Source organism: Ischnura elegans, chromosome 1 (genome assembly GCF_921293095.1).
Source record: "Ischnura elegans chromosome 1, ioIscEleg1.1, whole genome shotgun sequence".
NCBI lineage: Eukaryota > Metazoa > Arthropoda > Insecta > Odonata > Coenagrionidae > Ischnura > Ischnura elegans.
The window spans coordinates 132212138-132225782 of record NC_060246.1 but is presented as its reverse complement, the minus strand read 5'-3'; the positions used below and the strand labels follow the sequence as shown (position 1 = coordinate 132225782).

At 37.4% G+C, this 13645-nt stretch overlaps 1 long non-coding RNA gene across 1 annotated transcript; it reads left to right on the top strand.

The window, feature by feature from the left end:
• Window positions 1-3681: 3681 nt before the first annotated feature.
• Window positions 3682-9719, top strand: LOC124170164. Its single transcript, XR_006867335.1, has 6 exons — window positions 3682-4374; window positions 5176-5314; window positions 5807-5973; window positions 7076-7354; window positions 7722-7988; window positions 8351-9719. It is a non-coding gene; the product is annotated as an uncharacterized LOC124170164 (long non-coding RNA).
• The last annotated feature ends 3926 nt before the right edge of the window (window positions 9720-13645 follow it).

The following is a 13645-nucleotide window of genomic DNA, read 5'->3' as shown; positions in this document are numbered from 1 at the left end:
CAACTCTAGCGATTATAAATACTTGGGGGTTAATTTCACATCCAAACTTGATTGGGGAATGCATATTGATCATGTGGAGGGAAAATCATTTAAAACCCTGCAACAGGCCATGGGAAAAATATAAGAGAGTAAAAAGGAAATCAAAGAAATGGTCCACATAACCATGGTTCCACCTGTACTTGAATATGCTACTTCGGTGCGGGATCCGCATTGTAAAAATAAATCTTGCTGCGGCTTGAAAAAGTTCGAAGAAAGGCAGCCAGGTTTACTCTAGGGAAATATAGAAGGATGAATTTGTAACAGATATGCTAGGGAGTTTAGGATGGAAACTCCAACAAGTGGGAAGAACCATAAATAGATTATGTGGGGTCTACAAAGCCTTTACAAAAGAGCGGGGTTTGAATATTACGTAATCATGGGATATTCGTTAACCGTGGGATAACACGAAAGCTCGAATCAAGCAAAATGCCAACGGGTTAGAGAAATGAGCCGCGAGGAAGTGAGACGGAATGGGTGGAAAAAATATAAGTAGCACGGAAAAGCGTGCGCGTGGCGGCCAACCCGTGACTTTTTTAATTGCCAGATTTCAACGCAGAGGACAACCCCCTTCTGATGAATTGGGAGAGACCACGATACTTCCGGGTATTACCACAGAGGAAATTAAAAAATCGCGCGAGCAACGTTCAACTTTGAGTGTAAATTTTCCTTGCCGCACCAGTGGCGGTCGAAAGATTCATTAAAAACGTCACCCAAGATTCATTGATAGCAGCAACAGACGATGAACGAAAATTATCAATACAGAAAAGACTGGACAGTGGAGAAAAAAATGCCGGCCTTCGAAACTAAGTCTAAATTCATGAATAGGAAATAACTTTCATATGCCAATAGAAATCGTTCTTTTACACGAGCTTTTTTATTTTCAGCCGATTGCCACCACAACATGTGCATCTGATTATTTTTCTGAAAATACGAGGGCCGTTTTTTTTCAAGCTCCGATGGGCCATAAACAGAAGATGAAATTATTTATCTAAAATTATTTCATAGTCTAATATTGAGCACACTTGTGGTGTCCTTTCGACATAATCGCCTCTACGATTGAGGAATTGGTCGTGCCTGCGCACAAGCTTTACTATACTTTTTCATAGGTTGTTGCCGCCAATGACTTTCAATGAAGTTTACCTTTGTCCTGAAGCTCATCGCCCGTTTGAAAACGCTTCTATCCTAGACACATCTTCATTTCGGCGTAAAGATGGAAGTCACACAGCACTAGGTTGACATTGCACGGCGGGTGATCGAAAATGTCCCATTGAAATTGCTCAAGGAACAATTGGACTGCATCAGCGCTGAGATGACGGGCGTTGTCATGGATCATAACACTTACGGAAATCGGCGTGTCTCTACCGTTTTGAATGGGAATGGGTGTAATGTTTTTTAAATCTCTAGCCAGAGTGCTCTAAAAAATCTTTTTTATCGATAAAGACATATCAATGCTGAAGCCATTGGGCGAGTTTTCTGGCTGTCGCTCCACCGTGCGCACTTTGGCGAGGGAATCAATTGAGGCAGTGTAGTGAATGATACTGCTGCTCCTATGCGCGCAGTACCCGCCTGTCGCTTGTATGGTGTTTTTGCTGTGCGATCGGAGGTTGAATAAAAACGACCCTCGTATTTTAATCTTATAAAGAAAAATTTCTCCTCAATTTGATTTACCATTGGATGGGTGGCCTGGGGAACTCCTAGATAGTGTAGATAGCTACATCGTGGTGAGCTTTGGTAACTGTTTTTGTATTTTTTCGCTTACTCGACAGAAAATTGTAAAAATAGGCTAAATTCCGCACAATTAAGGAGTTTTCTTTCCTTAATTCGGTTTTGATTTCGTTATTTAACATTCCTTATTGTGGAAAAAACTGCTGATAGTGTGCAGGTTAAACGAGGAACCTGTGCGGGCTTGCAGGGCTACTCTCTCAAGGAGACAACGGGGCCCTCTACAAGGGAAACCATGGCTTAATTTGCCAACAAAACTAGAAGATTATTCTATAATGAGGAGAATGTATCGATCATTTCGTTGAATTACTGATGGTGTACATAGAATCAGGACCCAAGGGGGTCCTTAGAAGGTTACAACGCATTGGGGCCGCGACCCAGCACTACAACTGATACGCCCGCGCACCCGGGGAGGGGAGAGGATTGGGAAGGAAAAAGGATGGAGGCGCCACCGCGATAAAGAGCCCAACGACGCCTCCAGGGTAGAGATAGGAGTAGTAAAGTAGGATAAAGACGCCCTTGCCACTATGAAAGTGACCAGGGCCCACGACTAGCGAAACCATACTTAAATGTGCCAACAATTCTGGAAGATTTCTCTATAAATGAAAAAATCCTAAGTTCAAATCGTTGGATTGCTGATGGCGTACAGTAAAAATGTACCAGATTTATCATCAAACAAAACCAAAGCCATAATATGCTGAGCAGAATGACTGTGCTGGCATTCTAGGCAGAATGAACTCATTTTAGTAACTATTTTACGCATCCTATAGTGAGTATAACAAAAAAGTATCTTAAATTTTGGGAAAAGTCATCCAGAAAGGAAATTCAAATAAGGCAAATTAAGAAGCAGTGGCCATTTTCACAATGACCGCACTGGCGTGTTATGGTTGATTGAATTTAAAATATTATAACCCAATGTTGCTTCCAAGCAACATCAAAAAATTTCCACCGATTTTATAGCCAATTACATATGGTAGTAATGCCATGGACATACCTGTTTAAAAATCAACCAATAATCAAACCCTACGATGCCTGTGTTATTGCCTGATTCCTGTTCAGCTGGCAGTGTACAATATAGATAAGAATCTGTTCTTCTGTGAAATTTGTGGTTTTGAAACATAAAAAAATTTCTGAAAAGATCTATGTCTTACTATGTGGTGGATTTGAATTGTATTTGGTGGGGAGGTGGTTAAGCAGTTTCTGCGGCATCTTAGTGGTTTGTATTAACTCTCTGCGATGATTGGCCAGAGATCTGAGAAGTCTCTTTTAAATATCCATTGATTATTTTTTAAGCTGGTGGAATAAAAATTTTTTTAGAAGGCTTCCTTAACATTTGCCACATTTTCATTCATAAGGGGAGTAGTCGAAACCAAACCCTGAAAACTGTCCACTGATGTAACTGATATTTAAATTTGTTAGCAATTAATGGCTTATTTTCGAGTAACGCATTACTTAAGTTGGATATTCCCTTGAAAATCCTAAAAAATGGTTAATTTATTAAAAACTATGATATAGGTAACTACATATTAAATTATATTTCTGAAGTTAAATGTAAAAACATTACCCAATCAAACATTTCAATCATGCTGTGATTACCTTACCGTTGTTTCTTTTTGGTAATTAGTCATTCGAAACCAAACTGGAGAGCACAAAATTTCTCTACCGACAGTAATTGGTACAACTGCTTATATCCATTACAGGAATTTGTCAGATGCATTGTACTATATGTCCAGGGGTGCCGACTTAGAAAAAATATTGGGGGGCCCAAACCAGGGATCTTGCCCAGGGAAATTTTATAAGTATTGAGTTTTTAGTTTTTTAAGCATTTTAGAAGAGTCATATGATCAACATTAGAACCCTGATAACTTTAATCTTGATATCTGGACACTCTGGGGAAAATCGACAAGCCTGACACATTTTTTTCTCACACCCATAATGAATTTTTGAGGGGGCTTGGGCCCCCTCAGGCCCCATGGAGTCGGTGGCACTGTATATGTCATCTTATAATCATGAGACTACAAATTTTGCATGTACATAGTGTAATGTTTGGAATCAAAGAACTTTACATGAGAAGATAATTTTTTAACCTGGTGTATTTGAGCAAAAGCGGGCTCATAGTCTATATATTCTTGTTTAAAGTAAATATGGTTTAAATGTTAGTGTTGAGTTTTCAATCATATCGATTATTATCATTAGCAGGTAAATAATCAATGGAAAATATATTCTGCTTTATTATTATAATATTAAGAAGGATATATTGTACAATCACACACACCTCTTCATCCAAATTGTATATCTAATTAATGCTGGATTGATGATTTCAGACGACCAAGGTTTAAATGGCACTCCACCTGTGGCTGATTGTCCCCTGCAGCCACAACCACATCGATAACCACATCAAAAACCATCATTTTCAACTGCTTCACATGTCAAGTGGTATTGTGGAGCAGCCTAAAATCTGAGCCTGAATCTGAGAATCTGAAAAAACCCCTAAAAAAATCATCAATCCAATTATCAATCTCCAAATCAGTCACAGGTCATGACCTGATTTGATGTGATGAGTCCCTCCAAAGCTTTCATGCCTTGATGAGTTCTGTACTTCAGCTTTTTTTGGTAAGTCTGATACGGGGATACCTTGATCAATTTTACTAAGGATTACAATTTAATTTGCTTAAACAATGTGAAATACTCTTTAAATTTATATTAATAATGTGACTTAAAAGAGTAATTCACCGAGAGAAATTCACACATAAAATTGGTTAATTGATGGCAAACATGTTATTCTTTCTCTCACCCATAAATTCCTGAGATTTTTATTTAATCAATATTATAATTTAGGCTCTTTTTTATGTGAATTACTCTATATATGTATTAACATTTTTACTGTGAGCATAATAAAAATAAAAGTTAGCGGGTCACCAAAAATTTGGAGGGTGCTGTAGCTCCTCTGGCTAAATACCTTATTATCAATACATATGTATATACCTTATACAGTGTGGAACACAGAGCTGCCAAAAAGGAGAATACCACTATTCTTCCCCAATGATCCATATTATGCATATGACTCCTTATATTAACTCAGTATTAATCAAACATGCACTGTAAATTTTGCAAATAAAAAATATGTATCAAGGAAATGGTGTAATGTAAAAACGACTACGTCCAATATATACGTAGCTCCAATTTCATGGCCTTATGGCCACGTTGATTGAAACCAATACAACAAGTGCAAGTTGACAAGGGGGTAGACCAGACTACAAAGGATAAATGGTTGCACTATCAGCCGTGAGAATTTTATTTCATATCTGGACATAAACTAAGCTCAAATTTTCTGTGCCATTTTAGATTTTACCAGCCACAGTCATGTCAATACCCTCAGAGTAATCCACATTGTCAACTGCTTTGCATGTCAAGTGGTGTTGTGGAGCAGCCTCAACTCAGTCATTCCATCAACCAAATGATTCACCCCAAAGTCAACCAGAGCAGGTGATGATGTGTTTCCAAGTGATTAGTCTCTCCAGAACTTTCCTGCCATTGTGACTCAGCTCTTTTGGTAAGTCTGACATGGGGACACTTTGAATCAATGCTACCAGTATTAATAGTGTTTTTCCTACTTTTCCTGCAAGACTCAATCTCATTCATATCCACGCCCTCGTTTGCCTAACTACATGACACCTAGCAAGCATGTAGCAATAAGAGGTTTAGTTTATCTTTGGAAAAATATAGATTTTTCAGGGTTTGGGACAGAAGATTTCAAATTCCAGGAGAGTAGTTGATTATATGTAATAAATTTATCATATTGTGAACCACTAAAAGGCTCTGAGTAAAAATGCCCCATCAGAGCTCCATTTTTTGGATAATTTGTAGTCTATTAGGCCAGTGTGTTATGGAGGTGTAGTGATCACATGTCCCATTTGTGGTGGTAGGTACTTATAGCTTGATGTATAAATGTCCATAATTTCAGCAAAATATAGCCTGATAAATTATGACTGAAGCCCCTCTGGCCACATGCCATGTTATAAATGTACTTATTTAACTTTTACAGTGGTGTACCAGAAGCTCCCAAAGGAGATGACCACTATCCTTTCAGTATCATCAAACAAGATAGATCTACCTCAAAACTCAGCCAAAAGAGGTTATGAACCGATTCGATGTGATGAATCACTCCAGAATTATTGAGATGTTATGAGTGCCCTACTTCAGCATGTGTAGGTAAGTTTTCCTTATAAACAAGCATGTGGCGAGAAATTTACTTCACACAAAGGTTGGTTGGTATGCAGGTTGCCTATGCATACTGACATTTTTCTGTAAATTTGCTTTCATCAGAAAAGAATGCGTATATTTAAATCAGTTATATATTTGGTATACATAATGGTGATGGTCAAATTAGTAATTGTTTAGGAGCATAGATTACGAAATGAAATGATATCCATAAATGTAGTCTCATACAACAGTGTACTCTAGGAGATGCATTGTGGGTGGTATCCACAAAGGATAAAGCATTCGGAGGCGGCTGAAGCCCCTCTGTCTACAGACCTGATTGTAAATGAACCTATTCCCCTTTCACTGTGATGAACTAAAAGCTAGCAAAGGAGATGTCTCCTCCCAAATTAGTTATATTTTGACTAGAAGCCACAGTCAAGTCAATAACCATCATTTCAACTGCTTTGCATGACAAAAGGAGTTGTGGAGAAGCCTCAACCTATATAGTATCAATAACCAAATGATTAAACTCTAAACTCAGCCACAGGAGGTTATGAACCGATTCGATGAGATGAGTCACATCAGATCTATCGTGCCATAATTAGCGCTGTAACTCAGTATTTGTTCGTAAGTCTGGTATGGTGAGACTTTGATTAATTTTATCTCGGTTATCAATGTTTTTGTCTTTTTTTCCTGTTTTTTCCAAAAATAATGAATTTGATTAATGTTGATATGTGGCTAAAGTGATAACATATTCCTTTTGTGGTGGGATTTTCAGTTTGATGAATGTACTTGTGTCCAAGTCCGACAAAAGAAATTGTTGGTGAGATGTCAATTTTTCTGCTATTTTTAGGAGTAACTTCCTTTTTAGCCATTCGAAATGCTTTTGAGAATGGTTGAGTAATGATTTTATGGCATTAAATTGAAGTAAAAGGTGCTTAATAGGTTCTGTGGCTTGATTTAGACTTGATAAGTATTACACAATTTCAGATACCGTGAAGTCCAGATATTCTATGAAGTCACTGCAGCTAACAGCAATAGAGTGGTTTATTGTGATTGAAGCCCTTATGGCTATATACCTGATTATGAGTGCACCTATTTACCTTTACAGTGGGAATCTGAAACTTCGATACAGAGGTTACCACTAACCTCCACCCAAAACCATATTATGCCCAGCAGCCACAGCCAAGCTAATATCCTAATAGTGACCATCATCTTCAACTGCTTCACATGTCAAGTGATGTTGTGGACCAGTCTCGACCCACTCAGTGTCATGAACCAAGAGATCAACCTCCAAATTCAACTACAGGAGTTGATGACCTGATTTTTATGAGCTGAATCTCTCCTGGATGACTGTGCCATGATGAGTGCCGTACCTGAGCATTTGGGGGTAAGTTTTCGATGTACATATACAGGTACCTGAAAAGAAATTTTTTCACTCAATGTTTGGGTGTTGCTTGGGTTGAATATACTGATATTTTGTTGTCAATTTGAATGCATCAGAAAAGAATGTATTTATTTAAATAAGTTATATACTCGGTTTACAGAATGCAGACTGTTTAATTAATCATTGGCTAGGAGCAGAGATTATGAAGTGTCATGATATCGATAAATGTAGTCTCATACTACAGTTGGCCCAGGGTAGGCAGCTTTTTCAGTGCATGCATTGCAGGTAGTAGCCACAAAGGAAAAAAATTAAGAGGGAACTGAAGCCCCTCTGATGCCTGATTGTAAATAAGCTTATTTTCCTTTTACAGCGGCAAACCAGAAGCTCCCAAAGGAGGATACTACCATCCTCCACCCACATGATCTACATTGTGCCCAGCATCCACAGCCACGCCAAAATCATAAGAGTAAAACTCATCTACAACTTCCCTACATGCGGTTTTTTGAGCAGCCTTAACCTATTCAATATCATCGAATATATGATAAAACTCAGCATAAGGATGTGATGCAGTTATTCAATTTGTTGAGTGTTTCCAAATCTATTATGCCATGAAGGTGCCATAACTCAGTATTTGTTGGTAAGTCTGAAATGGAGAGACCTTGATCAATTTCACCTATGTATTACAGTTGCCTTTTTCTGTTTTTTTTACAGGAGTGAATATGATATAAATTGACTTGTAACTAAAGTGATCAGATGTTCCTTTTGCTGTGGGATTTACATCTAGTATTCTTACATTCTAAATTCCAACGAAATAAATTGTTGGTGCTAGTTTGATTTTCCACCATTTTGAAATAATCTTTATTTTAATGTTACCAAAGCTCTCAGGAGTGATTAACTAATTATTTTTTTGGCAATAAATTGAAGACTGATTTATTATGTTTGAAGCCCCTCTGGCTACATACCTACCCCATTATAAATTTTCTTACTTTACTTTTACAGTGGTGAACTTGAAACATCCAAATGAAGGTTACCAGTATCTTCACCTTCCCCCAAATCATAATATGCCCAGCAGCCACAGCCAAGTCAATATTCTCAGAGTGAATAAAAGAAGAAGAAAAAATGACCCTCATTTTCAAATTCTTTACATGTCAAATAGTGTTGTTGAGCAGCCTCAACTCATGCAGTATCATCAACCTCCAAACTCAACAATTGGAGGTCATGACATGATTCCATGTGAAGAGTCTCTGCACAACGGCCATGCCATGATGAGTGCGTTCCTCAGAATTTGGTAATAAGTCTGACAAGGGGAGACTTTGATGAATTTGTAGCTATATCAGTTGTGTTTTTCCTTTTTTTTTTCAGAAAGTGTGAATCTCATTCATACAATTCCCCTCATTTGAGTACCTAAATGATTCCTAGCAGGCATACAGGATCAAGAGGTTTAGTTTTCTCTTTGGAAAAATAAAGGTTTTTGAGGGCTTGAAGCTGATGATTTCATATTCCAGGGGAGTAATTTATGATACATATTTAACCTTCAGAGTGCAGGAACATTTTTATGAGTTTTGCATGCTGACTGCGGCATCTACCCAAGATTTTTATTGCTACCTGGATGCCTTGCACTTGGGTACTTTCCATCTCCTAACCTTATCAGTCCTCCATATTTTAGGTAAAGTATAGTCTTTTAAGTCAGTGTGATATAGAGGTTTGTAACTGAAGTGATCAGATGTTCCTTTTCTGGTGGGAACCAAAGCTTTTAGTATTAATATCTTCAAGTCCAACAAAATAAATAATTGTTGCAAGTTTAATTTTTCCCTTTATTTTGAGCCAACTTTTGTTTTAGAATTCTCAAAGCTCTAGGGAAGTATCACTTTGGAGCAGAGCATGTGAAATTTCATAATTTTTCCATGATTTCGGTGGCTAAAATAGAAGTGGAAGGTGCTGAACAGGGCTTGATTTACGCTTGGTATGGCCCAACGCTAATTCCATTCATGGGGAAGTCCATTACCTCCTACAAAGAACACGAAGTAGGGTTGAACTTATTTTGACATCATGATGACTGCCAAAACATCATAGTGATATGAGCAGAATGAGTTTTCCTTACCTTAACCAGAGGCAGTAAGGGATATGTACAGGAGGCACAGGGGGCACGCACCCCCTCTTTGTGGGGCTGCTGACATTGCCTAACATTGCAGAACAAGCAATTGTAACTTTTTTTATATCGTAAGATGGCATTTTCCTGTATGTGTGTGTAATAAGTTTAAATAAAGCTTTCTTAAACTTTGCATGCGACTTGATTTTTTTACTATGATAAAAAATAGAGGTAGCTCAAGTAATCTGTTGTCCCCCTTGAGTTTTTTCTGTATCCACTGCCCAGAGGTGCATGAATGTATGTAAAATATAATACATATATGTATTTTGTTATCGAATTTTAACTTTTATTCAAAATACTTATGAATGACTTGCAAATGAGGTCATGGCATGGGAGCATTATCATTTCTCTTAGTTTTAGAGGGTGAGTAAATCAGGTACACAAATCCTAAGATTCAGCTAAAAAAATCTTCACTGAAACAATTTATGCAGGGTTCTTGTTTAGCTAAGAAGGTCAAACAAATGTATGAGTATCATGGATGACGTTGTTTGGTACAGTTGATACGTATTGGGTCTTTTTTAATTGAAATTTATTGGCAATGACTTAATATATAATGAAATCTAAAAACTTCCCCTATTTCTCATCCTGCATAATTAATATTCCCATACAATATTCATATTGTACCAGATTATATTTTTCCGCATGACAACTTCCATATGGCAAAATTATCATGGCAATCTTTTTCAGGAATGATAAAATAAATGAATGAATAACTAAAGGATACCATTAAAATATTCCATTGCCTCTAAAATAATTCCATTTTTCAGTTCTTTGCCAAGGCAACCTAAATTATGCAGCGCACCTTCCTGGGACTACATATTTCTACTAATCATTTCGAGTCTTTGAACCAACTACAGTCCTACAATCCAATATCACTGAATTAAAATTTTGTTTTTTAAAACATGAAGTATCATTTGTGGGCAGAAATGTGGGCCCATTGTGAATTATGTTATTCAGTTGCATCTTGAGTGGATTTCTGGACTCCCAGATTACTTCTTTAGTACTTCATGGAAGCCTACCTAAATTGGCAGAATACCATATATAAATATAATATATAAATCAAATAAATATGTATGTACCTACACCCTCACATAGTATTCCTATTATAATCTGAACGTTCCTTAATTACTTAAGCAACATATCCAAGATTCCATCCATACGTTTAAAAATTTTCCTCAGGCAGTGACTGATGGTGGTAAATCAACAAGTTACCACTCTCCTGCCTTCAACAGCATACTCTGATAGAAAATGTATTTAAGTGGTTTAATCTGCAATAGATACACAATAGAATATAGGACATTAATTTAAGTGATGCATGTGGGCATGGGTAAATAGTTGCCTCATCTTTCTCCTCCCCCTCCCATGGCAAGAATTTTTAACATCTAAAATGGTTGCAGATTAACATTTTGACTGAATAAATCAATATTCAATATATGTAATGAAAATTTCCCTTCCTTTATTTTTTTGATGCATGAAGAAGTCAATGTAATCATATCAGCCCTTCACTGTGGTAAAAAATCTCATGGTGCAATATGTTTTTGAGTAGGTCACACACCTCCTTTAGTTTTTCTTCATCAGCACCTGAATGTACGATGCATAGATTCAATGTATACTTGACTGTACTGTGCATGCCTCCTGATTCAGTATTTTTTCACATACTGGAAAATATTGAAATGCTGACACGGGATAGAAAATCAGCCATCTCAATGCACTTTCTACTTCAAAATCTAGGACCCAAAGATAAAAATTTACTTGTTAGAAGCAACACTATTTGATAAAAGCAGATAACAAAAAGGTAGCCTCAGAAATTGAATTTAAGAAGGGTTTGTGAACAGGTAATGTTTGACAGTGGGCTGAATAGTTCTGATCAGTTTTCCCTACAAACCGTTGGCAACATGATTGGAATTTGTTGAGTTTGAAATGTTTTATTCTGGCCATGAGATAAGCCCTCATGATGAGTTGACAAAATTGCAAATTTTAACTCCCAACTTCTGGATGCTGCCAACGTCTTGGAATCAACTGCTTGTAATGATAACCAATTGATTAACTCCAATTTGATCAAACATAGGCCCCATTGGAACCAAACTACTGTCATATCACTTGGTAATACTTAGAGATTCTTATAAGGCGGTGATTCCCAACCCATATGAGCACGGTCAGCTTAAGGGCTGGGAATCCCAGGCCTTGTAGCTAGAGGTGTGACTAAACTCTGGAATAGCACAAAACATTTCTATTCTGATTTTATAAATTTAATATTTTGTGTACAACATACAATATATAAGTTTATGTTAAACTACTTGGATTAAAATCTTCATTTTTACCCGGACAAATACTTTATGATAACTCCTTTTAATCAATAACATACTTTGTAGTGTATGCAATAAAGGTGATGGTATAAATACTTATGCAAAACCTCAAAACTCAATATTTTAATTGTATTCCATACCAAACCCTGCGGTAAGGGGACAACACAACACGAGTTTGCTTGCGTTAGTATTTTGTCTCAAGCCAGCCCTGCATACAAGTCTATGAACCACTCAGCCTGGAATGTAATCAAGTACAAACCAAAGTCATCCCCTATCAGTTGTAGTACTTTGCCTCTCCCAAAGCCATTTTCATAAGTGATTGAGGAAATAAGTCTTTTTAAATGCTTTAGGAGTTGCTTTTAGACAATCATTTTATGTAAAATCTCCTTTTATTACCAACTTTAACCCTTTCAGTACCATATCTTGCCCGGTATGCTGAAGAATGCCAGGGCTTTTTTTGGAAAATTTGTAGGTTTGCACAAATTTACATAAATCCTAATATGCGCTTTTAGAAACCATTTTTTTAAATTTGCTCCCAAAACTTATGGATATGTTAAAGCATGACAGATGCTAAAAATAGCTACCAAAGCTACATGAAACACAAAAAAATAGCATGAATATGAAAAAACCGGCCCTTGGCAGTCTTTACACATACCCCCCAGGCTAATGGATCGGCATACTGGCAAGGGTCAATGCAAATTACTTCCCAGTGGCAGACCAAACAGGGGAGTATGGGAAATGTATCTCAAATTCCAACTAAGGTTGTGCTGAGGTTAATAAGTTGAACCTGCAAAGCCTAGCATCATTTGCTAATAACCCACCACATTAACTCCCTGGTAGAGGCCCTCTAAAAGGTAAAATATTGAATATTAATTTAAAAAGTGCACAATTTGTCAACCAGAGTAGATAAAAATCCTCATTTTAAAAGTAATTATGCATTGCATATTGCCTACCCTTCCCCATTTCTCCCAACAAAATTTATGTTTGGTTCCGCGCTGCCACTACCAAGGCTCTCGTGAGCCGTCTTTGACCTTACATGGCAAGTTGGAAACCAACTCGTTATAAGGACAGCTGGGGTCTCATACAATCAGGCTTTACCCACCATGCCTGCAGCCAGCGCCCGAGAATTGCAAGAAATATGCGAGAACAAGAAAACGCATCGCTTCCGTTTGACCAGATAATTTTCCTAGGAAATTACACTCGCTTAAAACTTAAGATACTATCTTGAAATATTCATTGCATAGAGATTAAACCCTTATCAATGTTCCATTTGTTTCTAATTAAAAAAATATCTCCATTTTCTCTAATGTAAAATTTTAATGCTTGAAATCATCAGAATAATTCCAATCTGTATCAAACGCATAAGAGTTGGCTTCTCACCCCGTGGGCTCGGGTTCAAATCCCGACGGTGGCAAAAAAATTTCGGATACTGCCCAATCCCTGCTTGAAAGTTGTGTGGAGGACATTTCAAGCGCAACCGATCGTCCGTCGCATGGGACGTTAAGCCGTGGTCCCCTTGGCGCCTTTCGTTTATATAGCAGTCTAATGCCAACGCCGGGTTTCTCTCCACCCTTCTTTCCATGCCCTTCCCTCTTTGCGCAAATGACCTTAGCTGTCGCTCGCCTTCTCCAAATACCATCAAATACAGGCCCCCTTGAAATCAAACACGAACCAAACTGCAGTCATATCACTGGATGATACGTACAGATTCTCGTAATGTGGTGTTTCCCCTTTAAATACCGTGAGTGATAAAACGCTATTGGTGCATAGACCATATAATTGATAGATTAACTACAAGTTGTAGACACATGAGTTTAGACACAAAAAAGTTTTACTATG